The sequence below is a fragment of the Pseudochaenichthys georgianus genome, chromosome 9, assembly GCF_902827115.2.
Source record: "Pseudochaenichthys georgianus chromosome 9, fPseGeo1.2, whole genome shotgun sequence".
In the NCBI taxonomy this organism is placed as follows: domain Eukaryota; kingdom Metazoa; phylum Chordata; class Actinopteri; order Perciformes; family Channichthyidae; genus Pseudochaenichthys; species Pseudochaenichthys georgianus.
The window spans coordinates 799650-816933 of NC_047511.1; the positions used below are offsets into that span (position 1 = coordinate 799650).

At 39.5% G+C, this 17284-nt stretch overlaps 2 long non-coding RNA genes across 2 annotated transcripts; both read left to right on the forward strand.

Moving 5' to 3' along the window:
- The first annotated feature begins 10177 nt into the window (after positions 1–10177).
- On the forward strand, positions 10178–11598 carry LOC117453128 (uncharacterized). Its single transcript, XR_004552834.1, has 3 exons — positions 10178–10239; positions 10778–11146; positions 11478–11598. It is a non-coding gene; the product is annotated as an uncharacterized lncRNA (long non-coding RNA).
- Positions 11599–11863: 265 nt separating this feature from the next.
- Positions 11864–13792, forward strand: LOC117453129 (uncharacterized). The gene is made up of 6 exons (XR_004552835.2): positions 11864–11935; positions 12154–12346; positions 12539–12708; positions 12798–12896; positions 13082–13314; positions 13403–13792. It is a non-coding gene; the product is annotated as an uncharacterized lncRNA (long non-coding RNA).
- The last annotated feature ends 3492 nt before the right edge of the window (positions 13793–17284 follow it).

Below are 17284 nucleotides of genomic sequence, written 5' to 3' on the forward strand. Positions count from 1 at the left end.
TATCTCATTATTTCGACTTTCTTATCTCATAATTATGACTTTTTATCTCATAATTTCGACTTTCTTATCTCATTATTATGACTTTCTATCTCATTATTTCGACTTTCTTATCTCATAATTATGACTTTTTATCTCATAATTTCGACTTTCTTATCTCATAATTATGACTTTTTATCTCATAATTTCGACTTTCTTATCTCATAATTATGACTTTTTATCTCATAATTTCGACTTTCTTATCTCATAATTATGACTTTTTATCTCATAATTATGACTTTTTATCTCATAATTTCGACTTTCTTATCTCATTATTATGACTTTCTATCTCATTATTTCGACTTTCTTATCTCATAATTATGACTTTTTATCTCATAATTTCGACTTTCTTATCTCATAATTATGACTTTTTATCTCATAATTTCGACTTTCTTATCTCATAATTATGACTTTTTATCTCATAATTATGACTTTTTATCTCATAATTTCGACTTTTTTATCTCATAATTATGACTTTTCATGGGGATTTTATTTTTTTCAAGTGGCGGAAATGGGCTTCCATAGTTCTCCTTCTCATTCCTTTGACTTTCTTTTGTTCTAACACACATCACTTTTTCCATACACTGTTCTTAATACTTGTTCACACATGTGTTCGTCCCTTTTACTTTGTTCTTCCTGTTGTTCTTGTTCAAACACATATATCAATTGTTATCACTGTTGTGGTCAAATGATATTCATAGTCTTAACATGATCATGCTACCCATGCTAACATGAACACAAGCGTTTCCCTCCAAACATGTAAAACGTATCTTATGCGGCTTTCACACCAGCGCTTTTCAGTTTCTCGCTCCGAGCGGGACCTTTTCTGGTTCAGCTCCGGTTTCCCTTTGCAGCTCCCGCTCTGTGCACACCGCCCACTGGCGCCCCAGAGCTGCCCCTGCTGCGTCATGACGTCACCGTTTACATCGCTGATTTGCTCCCCAACGGCAGCCATTACGGCGCTCACAACAACAACAACAACTGCGTCGGGTCGATGATCGTGTTGCTTTTAATCACACGAAGCCAGAATAAATTGAATAACGACTTCTCCAACCTTATGCTTTTCTCCAGAGTGCCGTGGTTCATTGTTTGTGTTTCTGCAGCATTTACCGACCGCTGCAGCGCTGCTCTTCCACAGGAGTTTATTCTCCCGTTAGCTCCCGGTTAGCTCACACTGCAGCGGCCGCTCTAAAGTATTCACTGTCCGACTCACACAAGCAGCTGATGCATATCCCCAGTTCCCCTTAGCCTAAGTGAATGTGTGTCAGTCTGAATTGACACTGTTTGGTATCACAACGCTGTTATGAAAGTTTCTCTGGTATAAAACGGGTGATGTTGGCATAGCAACCGAAGCTAAACTGACTACTTGCATCCGATAGCTGCAATAATACAAAACAACACGTCTGCCTCTCTCCACAATGATCGATAACAGTGAACGGATGGTCAAAGTAAGGCACAAATAAACAGAACCACACGAAGCCTGGTTAGTGCTGCCTGACTTTATAAAGTGTGTTTATAGGCACTACTGCTTGTAGGCAGGCATGACAGTCGACCCATGTGCAGGGGAGGTGGGTTTAGTTTCCTGCACGCCTCGACGTAAGAGAGACGTAAGCGACGTCACCTCTTAGCTCCAAAGCTCTTGCCTCTGGACCGACAATTTTTTGGAGCTGGAAATGAAGCGGATTCCGGAGCTAAGAGCCGGCGCCGCTCCGGTGTGAACTGGAAAACCCGGCGCTTTTCAGGCTCTAGCTCCGAGCCGGAGCTGAAAAGGCGCTGGTGTGAAAGGGGCATAAGTAATAGGCTACCAAGCTTTCCGTTGTCACCCTGCCTCTCCAAATGCAAAACATACTTTTTGTATGCAATAATGCAATTACAGCTGAAAAAGTACTTGGGTGTGTGTGTTTTCTTTAATATATATATTTACCATTCAATAACGCAATCGCTGCTGTCTGTCTGTCCCATAGAAGAACATGACAGCGCAACTATCCTACGGACGTGACTGCCCTGACAGTGACAGCAACATAGCCTGCTTGTGCTACCACACTTTCCCCTCAAAACATCGTTAAATAACGAAACTTGTAAATAGTGCCAATCCATACAAAGTGTAACCACATCATGTAAATATGAAAGCAATCTTTAAAAAATAACAGCGTTGGTTTAATCTATGACTATTTTGAGCATGTTTGTGCTGTTTTTGCCATAGAGAAGCATTGCCACGGAAGTGCGTTTGGAACTATCCCGGCATACATAAACCACGTGACCGGCTGGCGGCGACATCACAGAGTGTCGTAACTCTTATCTCTCTAGGATCTGTACCAACACCTGTTGCTCTGGTTGGCCTTCCTTAAACCCATAGATAGACTGTAGACTTCAGGCCTGATGGAGGAGCTGATACCAAAGCTGATGCCAACTGCACAGGCCTAGTCTGTCACGGTATTTGACTAAATGTGTTTACTTATACATTTAATAGGGTTACACCTTCTGTCCATATGTGCTTTTTATTTAAAACATGTTTGATTAACTTTTGGTTCACATTTCAATACATTGTATTTGTATTTGCATTCCTTTCGTCCATTATTCTTACTGAAAATGTTAGATTTCACATCCGACTGAAGATTGGCCCCATTTATTTGTGACGTTGCAAACTCTGCGGTACAAGGCACAGGTGATGTGAAGCTCATAAAGTGAGGCAAACAGAAATAATCAGCTGATGGAGTGTAGATGTGGAAATAGGTGCATTCGATCAGCTGACTGTGTTTTTACAATAAAAGTAGTTTCTTAGTGAATGTCCTGTACTGGTCTTAACATCTCATAGCATCAGCTCTTAATGTTCCTCTTGGATGTTCTTCTTGACCCTCAGAGAAGGAGAACATGTCGTGTCTTTCAGGCATGTCCTTTCCTAACAAAAATGACAGGAAACAAAACATATTATTGCAGAACAAGTGTGTTATTTATGAAAGCGGTGTGTTTGTGTGTTTAGGGGCTGTAGATATCATTATTTTGTAAATGTAATGTTTTTTTTTATTTCAACAGTGAGCTACAAAGACAATCAGATTATGAATGAACAGTATGAAGTTCATCAACATTGAAATATATGTTATTATCAAAATAATATTGAACTGGTCTCAAAATGTAGTGCAACTGTAGAAGCTTGCTCTGTTGTCTCACTGAAAGAATCACTTTTACCACGTTTTTACAGACAATATTGAGAGATAAATAGTAGCAGTTCTCACTATGTGTTAAATATCTTTGCCTTCAATACATTACATTAGAAAGCTGACAAAGTCATATTGCTAAATATCTAAATGTAACTTTTTGCATGGAAAAACCCCTCAACTTAACTGATGTGTAGGTGATCTAGTATTTAGTATTGTTTAATGGAATGTGTATCAGTGTATTAAAGTCAATACTTCATTCATTTAAACCAATATCTTTCTTGATTCTTTGTACAGTATTAAAAAAAGAGTCTTTGTACCTGTGCTGAAGTTCACTGCTGTGAGGAGTCCAGTTCTGTCTCTCACTCTCTGGTCCAGCCTGCCTGCATCACCTGGACACCTTAAACAAACAGATATATAAAGTACCATGTGTACAAACAATATAACTGATTCTCTTCTGTTGAACATGTTGGATTGTGTATTGTCCGAGTCAGGGTCCTTTTTATTTTACTGTAACTTTGGAAGTTGTGTTACCAATGCTTACTGTTTATTTGATATCAATTTGGTAATGCAATGAATAAAAACAACAAGGTTTGGGTTCGTTCTTCAGATGACTGTGACGTTAACGTGTAAGCTCGATAATGAACTCCAGCTCAACCAACCATATTGTAATATCTAAGTAATCTTGTCTTCATACTTGAACATAGCCAATTTAAATTAACCTTAGCGATGCATACAGTTCCTACCTACATAATAAAATATCTCTCTAAGTTACAAGGATGACCTTATTTTATCAACCTCAAACAGAAGCCATTTGTTCTACAGTATTATCCTACTTAACGCTTAACACTTGTCTATTCCGTTTTAACCTTTATATACACTGAACGAAAATATAAACGCAACACTTTTGTTTTTGCTCCCATTTTTCATGAGATGAACTCAAAGATCTAAAACATTTTCTATTTACACAAAATAACCATTTCTCTCAAATATTGTTCACAAATCTGAAAAGATCTGTGATAGTGAGCACTTCTCCTTTGCCGAGATAATCTACCCCACCTCACAGGTGTGGCATGTCAAGATGCTGATTAGACAGCATGATTATTGCACAGGTGTGCCTTAGGCTGGCCACAATAAAAGGCCACTCTGAAACGTGCAGTTTTGCTTTATTTGTGGAGCTACCACTCGCTTACACGCTAACCCAAGCCTTAACATTCATTACGTAGCTGATTAAAATCATTAACACCTAAATAAAGTACTCACATTTCACTTACCGCATTCATGCACCGTCTGTTTTAACCGCAGAGCGAGTCACAATGTATGATGTCCTTTTGTTGTTCTATTTATGTTTTATGTTTCATGTGGAACTACTTGAGCAGGTCTCCCTTGAAAAAGAGATCAATGATCTCAATGGGATTTATCTGTATAAATAAAGTAGTCCGTAACGTAGCAACGGCAGGAACTGCTACGTTAGTTCAAACAGTAACAACGGACTACTTTTCTTAGCGGATGCATGTCAATTTAAATCAATACATAAAACAATTTTTTAAATCAATAAAATCTTTTTCTAAATCCATAAAAGCATTTCAATTATTATTGGGAGTCATGTCGTTACTTTGTTGAGAATGTGGCCATGTGTAATAAGCGGGATAATGTCCACATTGCACATTGCATAATGTGCATTCATGCCGATCTAGATCCCTCCGCAAAAACAAAACAAAAAACGGCTCGTTCGCGGGCGAGAGCCGGCTCCTGTCGGCTCCTGTCGTTCACTATAGGATCCGCCCCTATACAATCCGCCCCTATACGATCCGCCTCCTTGCTGCGGTCTGCAGCCAGACTCTATTGGCGCGGTCCCGTGGGTTAGATGCGCGTTCATAATGCCGAGGGAAATAACTCTCAGAATAACGTTATTAGCACATTTTTACAACTTGAGGAACGAATGTTTTTAATAAGGGCTATACAAGTGTTCATACTGGGTAGTTTATTTAGTTTAAAAAAAATTATCCAACGAGTTACAGACCACTCTTTCCCAACGTAAGTCAATGGGAAAAAGTGTTTCCGGGCCCAGCAACCTAAAGGAAGTGTAGTACCGCCGTTTGACCAGCACGAATATTCTCATCAGACTCCGGCGCACTTCCTGGGGGCTTGCAAGAAGCTGGCAGCAGCAGTCACTTGACAGAGCCGTTGTCAGTAGGCTTTTTTGAGACAAGCAAGACCTGCGCAGACCTGCGCAGTTGCGATCAACGTCTTGCTAGTGCGATGCATGATGGTTAGTCATTTTGTCCGACTTGGGCTGAAGTCGAATAGTCCATTTAGCTTAGGAACCTTCCTAAAGGAGTGAAATGACCCGGAAGTCCCTCAGTGGCAGCCATGATAAGTGCCGTTCGAATTCTCTAGAATGATGAGAATGAAAGGAAAGGAGGTTTCAAACTTCCTTTATAACCTCCTTTAGCTTAGGAACCGCTGGACCTCCCTCACCGACAGGAGAAGCGAAAATGCTGCCCCACAATGCCTTGCAGCCGCAGCATTTGCCGTCACTCAACAGTCGGCCGTTCACGGAAACAACCGATTATGACCAATAAATGATATCATGAAAGTTACGGTGCTTATTAAGCATTTTAAAACATAGGTGGTAAGTTGCCAAAGTGCTTTGTTTTGAACGTTCATCAGTATTATAATCAAAAAGAGAAATATGAACGTTAGTTTTCACTGAAATTATCAAATAAAGTCAACATTTCAGTCTTTACTGAGCTGTGTGGGGTTTGTTCAACTTTTAAAAGATGTTTGAATGGTGATATACACAGTGATAGATGTTAAGGACTAACGTTTATAATAAATACATCTGTATTGATTTTAAGATCTTTAGTTCATACAATCATACGTATTGGGATCATTTGTATTAATGTGGACCGGAGGGAGAGGGTGACGAGCATAAGTTTCACTTTCCTTTTTTATTTCAATTCCAGCTTTGGTCCTGAAGAATCTGTTTCTCTGTTGTCCCCGTTCATAAAGCAAAGCAGCAGCATCAGAGCACGGTGCAGAGTCTCTAGATGAGTTTACAGTAGTCCCTCGTTCTTATTGAACATCCATGTTGTAGTCCGCTGTATAGAAAACTGTGGTTTCCATGGTTTCCCCACAGCAGCAGACGCACACAATGACGTCCGCTGGCGCATCATAAACACCGGATAGTGAAAGTGCATTCAGATTCTCTAAAGTACTGCAGTCTCTTCTCCTAAGTCCTTTTGAATTCTCCTATCCACTATCCCTTAACCCCGTGACGTTTCACTCAGAGGTCAAGGAATAGACGATAGGGTTAGAATTTAGGAGCTGATTTTTAAACTATCCGACTGCAGCCTTGCTCTGGAGGCTCGCCCACATGAGACTTTGAAATCTCGCGGGACAAAGACGCCCGCAGCCTTGAGAGCGAGGCGAGGCGAGTTGGCGCAGTTGCTCTCCACGAGCTGCGGAAGCGAAATGCTTGATGGGAAACGGCTCGCTGGTATCTCGAGCTGAGCGCTCATTGGTGGGTTTTACCACGTGCTGCTGATGAAACTCTCCAATAGGCTCGGCAAAAGTTTGTTGTTGTTTTGTGTCAGTTTTACGTCGCCACATCCATTCACATTTTTCATCATTGTTCCACAATGTTTATCATCATGAAATTAATATCTATATATTTTATACTATACTGCTTACCGTTTTCATACTTTATATATCTTAGCATATTCATACACACTGTTCATACTGCTCACAGGCTGATATCTAATGTATTCATACCCCACTGTTTATTCATCATTCAATTCATTCTATATGTTATTCTGTAGATTGTGTACATTACTTTCCACTTCACTGCTTGTTGCACCTGGTTAGAAGCTAAACTGCATTTCGTTGTCTCAGTACCTGTAATATGTGCAATAACAATAAAGTTTCTTTAAAACCAAATCATTAAAATAAAATCTATTGTAATGTAATGATTTGGTTTAACCTTATTTATTGAATACATCATTTAAAATGGCAAGATTAAATCAATTTCCGCCATTGCAAACCCAGCCAGTCAAGCCGACTCCGAGTCCGAGCTGTCCGACTTAAGACGAGCTTTTTGACACCTCCCCCGGCTGCGATCGGCTACTCTCGTCTTTGTCACTACCCGATCCGTCCCCCTGCCCGATCGGTACTGCGCATGTGCGAGATGGTCCGGAAGTCCGGACGGCAGCCCAAGATGGACACTTGACACAGTGGCTTTTAGCAAAGCTCAAAAAGAAAAACCGAGAGAGATGAGTTATTACAACGTGACTTCACTATTATTTAACAACTCTTTTTATGGGGTTCTTTTATTTAAGGTTAACTACATTGTCAGAATAAGTGAGAAATGAATTTAACATCTGTTAGACAGCCATATGCCATACATTTTTGCATACATTCACAGTAAATATGTATTCAGTATGATAGCTGTCTAACAGAAGTTAAATTCATTTCTCACTTATTCTGACAATGTACTTAACCCCAAATAAAAGAACCCAATAAAAAGAGTTGTTAAATAATAGTGAAGTCACGTTGTAAGAACAATAACTCATCTCTCTCGAGTTTTCTTTTTGAGCTTTGCTAAAAGCCACTGTGTCAAGTGTCCATCTTGGGTTGCCGTCCGGAGTTGTCCAATATGGCGGACCATCTCGCACATGCGCAGTACCGATCGGGCAGGGGGACGAATCGGGTAGGGACAGTCATAGATATATATATAAACACTAGATGGCTCATGGGAGATTTTCCAGTGTAGCTGACTGGCCGCCATCTTGCTACAGTCAACAGTTACTCTGATTCGCGTTATGGTAGCTGTTGTAAGGTGAGTGATCTGCACAAAAATACTCTTAACTCGCTGAAATCTTGACTGATTTACAAACGGTTTGGTTTATTATAAACATTATTAGCATGGCTATGATACAGGATGATTGGACATGTTGAAATTGCAGCTTTTCCTTGTGTATGTGGTTGTATTTATTAGCTGGCTAATAACAAGAGGCTGTGAGTGAGACCTAGTATTACAAAGTTCACCCAGCAACTTTACACCAGTGGGAGAGGCAGAACTGCTCTTTCTTTTCAACATAACTTAAGTTACACATGATTTATTCCAAGTGGTTTGGCTTGTTAAAAACATCTTGCATTATGATAGCCTTCAGGAATTTGCTGGCTTTGTGTTTACAGAAGTACCTGACTATGCCGGACTTTTGTGCAGCCTACGGATGTTCCAATCGCCGCTGTCTGCAAACAAGAACCCGTGGGATCACCACATATGTTTATGTTTGCTCAGTCTAATAAACCCATAATAGGGGCAATATAGGGAACAATTTAAACGGTGGATTTTGTGATATATCAGCCGGGGTGAGACAAGACAAACCACAAATGGACTACAGAAGGACATATGGTACAGTTTATATTATTCTTGGTCTTTTTTCAATAACATATTTCAAAGGTTCTGGATTTGTTTACAAATCTAGAAACTAAATACAAAACTAGGATGATATGAAGATCTCATGTCAAAAATAATTGTGATAAATTAGACAGAACTGGCCTGTCTGTGAGCACATTTTATGTTGGTTTGGTTCTTCTGATAAAGGTGTGAATATCTAAATAATATACCAACATATGCTATTGTCATTAGTTGTGTCCCTGTTCTTCAAGCTAAGGCATTGCTAAGGCATTTAATACTAACTTGAGTTGAGATAAATGGGATGGAATAACATCAAAGGCAAAACATAAACAACAGAACAACATATCTATCCACATGTACCAACCCAGTCTCACGGCATTTCGTGTTCACCAACACGATTTTTAATCTATTGATTCGTTTCACCAACACGATTTGCCCCTTTTTTTCGTGTTGCACAGCACGATTTTTTTCGTGTTGCACAGCACGAAGTTAAAAGCAATGTATTTCTACTGCCTGCAGCACGTCTTTTGTGTGGTTCATAAAAACATGTTCTTACTCAATATCAAGCCACAAGTATTGCTTTTATTTTAAATCGTATAATGTCGGACTTTTGTTGCCGTCTGTGATGAAAAGAAATGGGGCTCAGAGCCTCAGGATACTGAAATCTGTATTTTTTAAATCTTTTTTTCCTTCTAATTTGTTATTCTTTTCAAAATAACACACTGTTATTTACTCACCAATAACACACAATTGTCCTTGCTTTTATTTATTGGTTTAATTCAATAATCTCGGGCTTTTTTGGCGTCCGTCAGGGACTGAATTTCAAAATAAAAATAACCGGAAACAGACGTAGGCCTATAAGGGACAGTTCGAGCATCTTCGACTTTGCGCTGTCATCGAGGTGAGGATGGCCGAAGACACTACACTACCCATAATCCCCAGCTATCGTTTAGGACTACAGTCCACGTGATTAAACTTCAAATCGGGATTGGATGTTGGATTGGCAGTGCGTCAAGGTTACGGAATCGAAGCTGGATCGAACGCCCCCCCCCCCAAAATGATCTACTATGGGAACGTTTTCGTTTTTCCAACAATTAGAAGTTGCCAGTATTAAACACCAATTATTAAACAATTGAAATGAACCAATTAAACATCTCTCTGACACAGTTTAAACGCATTTCAAGTGGAAGAATTGTTCGTGTCTCCTCTTCGTGTCCCGGGAAGCCGGAAGCTGTATTATTTTCAAAAAATAGAAATAAAAAAATATTTTTTTTAACCATAACGGGTACTTTACACAACATTGATTCAAATGTATCCTTGTTTTAATCCTTGTTTTATTTATGTTAAATTGTTGTTGTCAGTTAATTTTCCATTTGATTTATTTTGGTTTAAGATATCATTAGTTTTTTTTATTATTATCATGCTAGATGTTTAAACTTTTCTGTATTTTATAAGGCAATATATACTTTTTTGTTTTTGTCCGTAGGCTACTTAGGTTATTAAAGAGTTATGGTGTCAAAATACAGGAAATGTATTAATATTTTATTGTATAATCGGTACAGGAAATTACATAATTCAGAGAACCACCTATTGGCCAAAGATTGCAATCCATCCTCTGACAAAGTAAGTTGTGTCACTAAAGTCTGATGCATGTTTTGCTTAGATTTAATAATTGGGGATTTTTTTAAGCCTTCTCTCGCATGGTTCATCATACATAATGAACTGTTCTAAGTCTGAGAAATGCCTTCGCCATAATCAGCAAAGCAACATTAATGTGAAATAATTCTTGCGGGCGGCTAGCTAGCTAGCTCACGTTCAACATAAGCTTAAACTAGTTTAGCTACATTTATATCAGCTCATAAGTGGTGTGTGAAAAATATGTGTCTTGATTACGGCTGCATACGTCGGTGTTAAAGTGTGAGTTATACGTTATCTTAATCGCTTTTGTTTTACACATGACAGTACTAACGCTGGTCGACATTTTAATATATGTTTGGGGGGAGGGGCATAGTCCATGTGCACGTCCATGTGCTTGTTACGCGTATGAAACAGGAAACACGTAAATGAACTCAGTCTGTCTAAACTAGTTAAACCGTCACAATGTGCATTTAAAAAAAGCTAGTTTCACTACATAATTCACTTTTTCTGTTCTCTCCTGCAGCTCCTGTACCCACACCACAAACCCATACACTGATCTACACCATCATAAAACCAACGGCACTTTTAAGAGCCAAACTCAACCTATCTCTCTGTCTATCTATCTAGCTTTCTTATAGTTATTGTCTCTATCTTTTTCTATCATTCATTATCTATTTCTTCATCTATCCATCTCAATCTTACAATCTGTCTCACTATCTCTGTCTGTCTCATACAGCAGCTGTTTGTTTGCATATCTCTTGTGTCTGGCTGGCTGGCTGGCTGTGTTGCAATGGCAACAAAACACAACCCACACCCCAATAATCCCACATCCAAAGAAGGGAAACGCATGGCTCTTGAGCTGAAGCATGAACACATGCTAGCTGAAGCTAAGGTTGGTGTTTTAACCCATATGACCTCATTCATTTCCTACTTGAATTTGGCACTATTTGTTATCCAAACGATGCTGAACAGGCCAAGAGTCACTGGATGTTGGATCAATGTACAGGGCCTTTGCAAAACGGTTCATCATTACAACATGGGGGGCAGAGGCTTACTAAATAAAGCTTGTTCAACTTGTTTTACTTCATTAGTTGGATATGGTAGGAAAAACTTGAAGCAAAAATGTTCTTCAAGAGAATGAATGTCCTTTTTATTTGTCCACTGTCATATGGTATCAGTTTATCAGCAACATCAACCTTACATGAGTTGTTACTTGGTCACAGAAAGCAGCGGAGGAGAGGAAACGGGCACGCTCTGTAGGAGACACTTTACAGTCCCCTAAAAGGGGCTGTGTAGAACGTGGCAAGCCGAGAGGGAGGCGTTGAGGGCGACGCCAAGGCTCAGCTACAGGTTGAAATCCCAATTATTTTACATTTTTATGAATTTACTAAATAAATGGTTGGAAAATTGAATGAAAACACAGTAATTGCTTGTTGAGGGTCTACAATAATTCAAATATATAAACGCATAGTGACACTACAGTCGGAGACATTCCCACTGTGGTGTCATAAGAACTATGCTTTATTTAATTTCACAAGCTTTTAAACAATAGGTAGATAATACAAATCATCAGTTATCTGTTGTTAACCCTCTGTGGGATGTTTTACAGTCACATCCCCCCCGACTGAGGGCTTCCAGTGTGGAGGTTCTGCAACTGAACCTTCAGCACAACACCAATTTGGTAAATCACAAAAATGGCTTTAAGTTTAAAACTAAAATAAATTGTGTTAGTGAGAGAAAATAACCTTATACACAACTGACAGTTCAGGACTCGAACGAGGAATGTAATTCAGTAAAGATATTGGCCAGTTCCATACTGAGCAAAGAAATTATCCTTGATTTTTAGTGTTCATCTTAAATATAGTCATTTACAGTTACATTTTCCCATTCTGTTCACAGAAAAGAATATGGAGAGACTCTCTGACATTCTTTCCTCATGTCCTCCTCCTGAGCCTCAAAGAGCTCTGCCTCATCCTGGCCTTTTCGGCAGCAGAAAGCCTCAGAGCGCTGGAGAGAAGCAAGACCACACCACCTACAATGCCTTCTAGAGAAAGAGTCTGTTGGTCATCCCCTGTGTGGCCTCTGTTATTAGGTGAGATAACATTTACCTTTATTTAAATTACTTTACCTAATTGTAATTGTTCAGTATTAATGCTCAGTGCCCTGCTATTTCAGCTAACATGCATGACTTTTGGGATGATAGAAAACTGGATGCCTAAAGAAGACCCACATGAAAATGAAAGTAATTCTAGGATATTAGAATCATTTTGTATTTCCTCCCAAGGTGTAGAGAGTGTCTCCCCGAGGAGTGGTTCTGTGGAGACTGTGATGGACTTCATCACAAGAAACAGCCACTCCACAACCGGGACAGTTTAATAAATGGGTTTTTTAAACCAATTAGTCCAACAACATGTGTTGTTAGAGTGGAAGGTGGATATGACACCCATGACCAAGGTATGCTCTCTCAAACTTGCATTTTGATGTGCACATGTCTCTTCGGCCAGCATATAATGGTAATTAGTGCTTTTCTTTTCTTTTGACAGCTTGCATATTGCCAACTGTGAAGGCACCCAACTGCTCCTGTAAAGGCAAACACTTCCCTGTGGTACCAGGCAAACCAGTGATTTTAATTACCAGCAATGGTAAACAAATATATATATATATTTGGATTTCTATTGAATTGTTGTTATATGTTTACTGTTGTGGGCTGAGGCATTGTGCTTCCAATTGGAGTAAAACCTTCATGTAATATCTGTTAATCTTTGACTATTTGTAGATGGAACTGTTGTAAAGTGTGTCTTAATTATGTTTATTTACTTGTTCCAAGGGCGTTATGACTTGCATCTGCCACTATATGTCTGTCAAACTTGCCAGCAGCAGTGGACCCCCGACTTGAAAGTCCTCCTTAAAAGTGGATACTGGCCAGCTTCGGTCAGTATTTCCACACTTTACACCTTGGACCTCCTGAGCTCCTTTGAAGAGCTCAAAGTCATCTCTCCGGGATTCTCCAGACAGGCCTTTGCAAAGCTGCTGGAGCATCGCACAAAGTGTGGAGGAAGAGTAAGTGTAAATATTCTTTACCATATTATACATTATAACATTTCCGTAAATAGACAAAATCGCAGCAATATATGTAATTATCTTCCAGTCTGGACCTGTCAACGGAGATGCACTGCAGCGCAGCTTTCTGGAGTTCTCCTATGCCTCGTATGAGGAAGACCATGGTGTCGACGTGGATTTCCGACGTGAAGGAATGGGCATCTGGTAAGCACGACGAGATGACACCAGCTACATATCATTGTCCATGACTGTTTGAATCGACAGATTTGATCCTAAAGAGCAGCCAATGATATAAGGCTGATTTGTCATGCCACGTAATGGGACCCTCACTAGATTTCAGTAGACGGGGACATAATCTTCAAACAATAGCAAGCCAACTATGTGTCCATGTTTATCTCTGATATGTTCCAGTTTCCATAGTTGTACCATCAATTTGTGTTAAAAGGTGTTAAATATGTTGCACAACTTTGTTTCTCAAAACCGTTACGTGTTGTGTAACAGTACATTTGACTGCCAATAAATTAAACCAATAAATAAAAGCAAGGACAATTGTGTGTTATTGGTGAGTAAATAACAGTGTGTTATTTTGAAAAGAATAACAAATTAGAAGGAAAAAAAGATTTAAAAAATACAGATTTCAGTATCCTGAGGCTCTGAGCCCCATTTATTTTCATCACAGACGGCAACAAAAGTCCGACATTATACGATTTAAAATAAAAGCAATACTTGTGGCTTGATATTGAGTAAGAACATGTTTTTATGAACCACACAAAAGACGTGCTGCAGGCAGTAGAAATACATTGCTTTTAACTTCGTGCTGTGCAACACGAAAAAAATCGTGCTGTGCAACACGAAAAAAAGGGGCAAATCGTGTTGGTGAAACGAATCAATAGATTAAAAATCGTGTTGGTGAACACGAAATGCCGTGAGACTGGGTTGCATGTACAGGTACCAACAGCATTTGATTGTGTAGCATCCAACCGAGCTTTAAAAACATGTAGTGGTACTAGCTTGGTAATTTCCCATTCTTTTTGCAGACTGTTCCATGTTAGTGGAGCTGCACATCTAAAAGCTTTCTTCCATAAGACAGTCCTAGCACTTGGCACATTTAATAAAACCACAGCATGCGATCTCAGGCAATAAGTACTTTCAATTCGCAGAGAGATCAGGGAGCAGATGATCAGTGGGGCCTTGTTTTTACTGAATGATGTGTTTTTTATGGGGAATTCAAATATGAGCTTATTTTTAGGATTTTCGGAGACTTAGCACACGTTTTCACAAACATGTTCACGCTAGGAGTACTTCCAGTCGCTTCGTCTTGATCTGTAGATGTGATTTGATGTGTCGTGTGTCTCCCAACTCCTCTCCAAAGTTCAGATACTATATAAAAAGTACTATATAAAAGGTAAATAAAACATTAAACAATGACAAAATAACAACCTGAAAGATATGTATTCTATCTACACATTTCGTAATTATCTAATCTAGTGGCCTTATAAAAGTGTTGGCTGAAGTAACGCAGAATATATATATTTTTTAATTGTAAATAATTAGAAACATTATTTATGTGCACAAGTACACACACATAACAAGCTGTCCCGAGTTCCTCCGGCTGCAGTTCCGCAGACGGCCGGTGTGTGGCAGCAGAGCGCTGGGAGCAGAGGGAGGTGAGTAGACGGATATGACGGATGACGGGTGCGACGGAAATACACCCGAACATATCTGGTACCCCGAACACATCAGGGCTGCAGTCGGATAGTTTAAAAATCAGCTCCTAAGTTCTAACCCTATCGTCTATTCCTTGACCTCTGAGTGAAACGTCACGGGGTTAAGGGATAGTGGATAGGAGAATTCAAAAGGATTTAGGAGAAGAGACTGCGGTACTTTAGAGAATCCGAATGCACTTTCACTATCCGACGTGTTTATGATGCGCCAGCGGACGTCATTGTGTGCGTCTGCTGCTGTGGGGAAACCATGGAAACTACAGTTTTCTATACAGCGGACTACAACATGGATGTTCAATAAGAACGAGGGACTCCTGTGAACTCATCTAGAGACTCTGCACCGTGCTCTGATGCTGCTGCTTTGCTTTATGAACGTGGACAACAGAGAAACAGATTCTTCAGGACCAAAGTTGGAATTGAAATAAAAAAGGAAAGTGAAACTTATGCTCGTCACCCTCTCCCTCCGGTCCACATTAATATAATGATCCCAATACGTATGATTGTATGAACTAAAGATCTTAAAATCAATACAGATGTATTTATTATAAACGTTAGTCCTTAACATCTATCACGGTGTATATCACCATTCAAACATCTTTTAAAAGTTGAACAAACCCCACACAGCTCAGTAAAGACTGAAATGTTGACTTTATTTGATCATTTCAGTGAAAACTAACGTTCATATTTCTCTTTTTGATTATAATACTGATGAACGTTCAGAACAAAGCACTTTGGCAACTTACCACCTATGTTTTAAAATGCGTAATAAGCACTGTAACTTTCATGATATCATTTCTCGGTCATAATCGGTTGTTTCCGTGAACGGCCGACTGTTGAGTGACGGCAAATGCTGCGGCTGCAAGGCATTGTGGGGCAGCATTTTCGCTTCTCCTGTCGGTTAGGGAGGTCCAGTGGTTCCTAAGCTAAAGGAGGTTATAAAGGAAGTTTGAAACCTCCTTTCCTATCATTCTCATCATTCTAGAGAATTCGAACGGCACTTATCATGGCTGCCACTGAGGGACTTCCGGGTCATTTCACTCCTTTAGGAAGGTTCCTAAGCTAAATGGACTATTCGACTTCAGCCCTGGTACCTACACCGTCACTCAATGTGACCACGCCCTAATATATGAAAAAACTTTAAGACCTAATATAAATAAAAGGGTCGTGTTAGAAAACAATTCACTCACAGATCCATAATCATGAAGGTGGAATCTAACTATATGCATAATAATATTTATTGCAGCCAGGGGTAGAAACATGTTTTTTTTCTGCTGTAAAGTTGGGCATTTTAACATGGGGTCTATGGAAATTGTTCTTTTCTGCAGTCATCGCCTATCGGCCAATATATGAACTGCAGTGTGTGGCACTTCCGTATTGGCGTCCTGGTGTAGGTACCAGATGTTTTTTTTTATTTTAATTTTTTATAAATGTTTTATTGAACATTTTTAAAACATACAAAAGCTCGGTGAGGATATCATCAACTTATCAACATAAGTGCAAGATATTCATTCACAGATTTTATGAACAGTTTTAAAATGAGTTTCTTTTGCTTTAGGAGAAATAGGCCATTTTATAAAATAAGATAGAGCTTTTTCCATTACAGATAAAGTGTCTAAATCGGTCCCTTGTGGAAATAAGCCTCTGTTCAAATTGTGAAAAATGTGGGATTTCAAAGAAGCATTAATAGATTTGTTATTCTTAAGAGTATCGCGAATAAATTCCAAACTAGGTAAAACTGATACAACATTTGAGTACAGTAAAGTATTATGAATCATTTCAACAAGTGGTACAGGAATTGCTTTACAGATTTTTTTATAATCTTTAGCAACACACTCTCACTCCCTAAGCGTCCAATAGCGACGTTTGGTCAGTGTCCGTGGCGTCCAATTGTGACGCTCCTAGGCTCCTTCAGCATCATAAAGGGACGCAAATAGCTTTCAACTGATTGCAATGTATTCCCATCTGCATCGGGATTTGACGCTCATGGAAGCACGGCATTCGTTTATGTCGGCTGCCCTTAAAGGTAATGTGAGCGTCCATTCCCAGGAGTAAAGGATGGCAGAAGACACTACACTACCCAGAATCCCCAGCTATCGTTTGGACTACACCATGTGCTCTGTTTGACAAACCCCGTGATAGTCCTCAAGCTCTGTGATTGGAGAGTGTGCTCCGAGGGTTAAGCCGATTCTCGAACAGCACTTGAAATGGGATGGAACCACGGCAGACTGTCCAAAACTGGATTTGAA